The following is a 3,266-nucleotide window of genomic DNA, read 5'->3' as shown; positions in this document are numbered from 1 at the left end:
CATCACCTGAGGGAGGAAACTCAGAAGCCGCAGTACCACTTCCCTCCACCAACGGAAGCTTACAGAGTGAATCAGCCAAAGAAACACTTGTGACCACAGGAGGGAGCTCTGCCACAGAATTCACAACAGGGTGGGCTCCTCTGCTGAGTAGCAGACAGTGGTAGTTGGAGGCCAGGGCCCCTGTATAATTTAACTATTATCTATCATTTCAACAAATTTGTATTGGCAGTGCCATTGAAAAATTTAACAGCACAGACTACACAGTGGTGGAGCAGGGAGAGGTAAGTATTGCAAGTGGTAGGGCACTGTTTGAGCTGGGGGGGAACACTTTCTCATGGGCAGCGGTACAGGCACAGGGCCCCTCATATTACGACGGTGTGTCTGACGTTGGTTGCGCACCACCACCGTTAGAGACACTTCATTGTACTATGAGGGACCCTGTGCCAGTGCCGTCGCCCAAGAGTGGGCCCACCCACCTGTCCAAGCAAATGGCACTCGCACGGTGCTTGCGCCAGGTGGTGACCATGGCCCTGTGGGGGGAGTCAGCCCATTTAGAGAGGTATAAAAATGGCCTATGGTGGACATTCAGCAGCTGCAAATGGAGGAATTGGAGAAGTCAGTAAGAGGAGGCCAAAAGCTAGACATTTTTCAGGCAAGCTACGTGTCAGAAGGGGAAGGTGGGGCAAAATAATTTGAAATCCATGATTGGTTCATTTTAATGAAGGTTAGATCATCCAGCTTTAAAAGATGTTTTCCTACTCCCAGATAAGGGAGCCTTCGAGGCCTTGTGTAGCCAGACGATGATGCTGGCTCAACACCTCCAGCCTTTGGTGCTATTGTGCTTTTGCCACTACCACCAGATGCACCACCACATCAGTACCAGCTGGCAACCACCGCCCATGGGCTCTTCCACCAGACTTCCTCATTTTTTGGAAAATCTAACCAAAATAACAACCATTATATGGTACTGTAAAACAAGGTAGAAGGTATATATAAACTTGTTGAGAATTTAAATCTCCCAGTGGCAGAAAGTGGCTGGCTGATATACGAAAAACTAACAGGACTGAAGTATATCCACTTTGTGAGAATTTGAATCTCCCTTTTTTTGGGGAGACTGAACCAAAACTCAGGCCCTGTGCATAAAACAACACAATGTAAGTGGCAGAAAGTGGCTGGCTGATATACGACAAACTAACAGGACTGAAGTATATCCACTTTGTGAGAATTAGAATCTCCCTTTTTTTGGGGGGAGACTGAACCAAAACTCAGGCCCAGTGTATATAGCAATGCAATCTAAGTGGCAGAAAGTGGCTGGCTGATATACGACAAACTAACAGGACTGAAGTATATCCACTTTGTGAGAATTTGAATCTCACTTTTTTGGGGGGAGACTAAACCAAAACTCAGGCCCAGTGTATAAAACAACACTATGAAAGTGGCAGAAAGTGGCTGAAAAATATATGAAAAAATAGTTAGATTGTGAGCCCTATTGGGGACAGTGAAGATAATGTGTGCAAAATGTAAAGCGCTGCGTAATATGTTAGCGCTATATAAAAATAAAGATTATTATTTATTTATTATAGAAGGACTGTAGTACAATTTCAATCTACCTACAATGATCTCAGGAAAATATGGCAGCAAAAAAAAGGACTGCTTCACACAAAAGTGTGGACAAATAAACAAGATAACTGTGCAGAAAGGAGCACTAGGATTTTCGCTTTTAAAAAAGCAGTTGCAATGCAGCTATCAGGGAGCCTTATAAGGCAGCCTAATAAGCTACAGAGATGATGCACAAAAATATAGCCTCCACTGTCCCTGCAAAAAAATGGTGGTGTTGGACAGTGGAAATCGCTACAGCACAAGCAGTTTGGGCGTTAATCTTCCTTCCCTAACTATATCCCTTCTTCTGATGAAGCTGCAGCAACCTCTCCCTATGCTAAGATTGGCAGAAGTAAGATGGCGGCCGGCATGCACGCCCCTTTATAGCCCCTGTGAAGCCACAGAAAGCAAGCCAATCACTGTCATGCCCTTCTCTAAGATGGTGGGGACCGAGACCTATGTCATCACACTCTGCGTCCTCCTTCATTGGCTGAAAAATGGCGCTGAAAGCATCATACAAAATGCGACTTTTGCGTGCAGATCGCCAACCTCATGGCCGATCCCACACTAGGATCGGGTCGGGTTTTATGAAACCCGACTTTGCCGAAAGTCGGCGATTTTTGAATTTGTCCGATCCGTTTCGCTCAACCCTAGGCATAACTCCCACCAATATGGCCATGTCATCCAAGCCCAGGTTGGGACCAGCCTCCAATACTGGGTCTAGACAAGTGGCCATATTGTTAAGGTTGCTGGAAGGGTGCCATTTGGCATGATGTAGGCATTGGTGGGATATGTTGGGGAAAGGGTTGAGGTTTAGGCATATGTGAAGGAGGTGCCTCAGATGCCTCTTGAGCATGCACTGGTAGATTTGTTGGCATATGCAGGACATTACATGTTGACAGCTGCAACATTTCAATGTACTGAAACAAATCATAAGGGCTATTTGGGGGGGTGCATGCATCAAGAAGGATTTGAAAGCACCCTCTCACACATAGTTTCACCTCACGGGGTATGGTACGGAGACACCAGGCCTGGCTTCAAGAAAATGCCTCCTCACCTTCACCGAGCAGCCCTGGCCCAATAATTTAAGACACCAGTGTCCACATTCCTTCGGGTTTCCATTAGCTCTCTCCTTCTGCGGCCACGGCGTGAGGTCACAGCAGGCTGTGGCAAGGCCTCCAGCGGAACAGTGGGGCTGCTGCTTTGGCCAGGATCTTTAGGCATCCCTGAAGCTGGTACATCTGTGGGTGGGGCTGCATCATCTGTCCCAGGTGGATGTTGAACATGAGGGGCAGCCAGAGATGGATCCAGAGGGATGAACATGGTATGAGCCGTAGATGGGCCAGCCACCTCTTCTCCTTCCCCAACAGGATCAATCAATGGCTCCGATTCGGACCCTGTTGTGTCCCTCTCAGTGGGGTTGGATTTTCTTCTGTTATGAAAATTGAAAAATTTAATCATCTATGAGCATTCCAAACATATGTGAAATGTGATGTGAGGTTTGTACTTACGGTCTGAGATCCATACTGGGATCCAGAAAGGACAGCCGGTCAAACTAAATATATTTTCTTTTTGCTGGAGCAGATGACCCACTTCTGGACTGCTGCTGCCTTTCTCTCCGGTACTGGTCCCGAATGCTGCGCCAACATCTCATAACATCTTCCACT

The sequence above is a fragment of the Ranitomeya imitator genome, chromosome 1 (assembly GCF_032444005.1).
Source record: "Ranitomeya imitator isolate aRanImi1 chromosome 1, aRanImi1.pri, whole genome shotgun sequence".
Taxonomy (NCBI): domain Eukaryota; kingdom Metazoa; phylum Chordata; class Amphibia; order Anura; family Dendrobatidae; genus Ranitomeya; species Ranitomeya imitator.
This window is presented reverse-complemented; position numbering follows the sequence as displayed.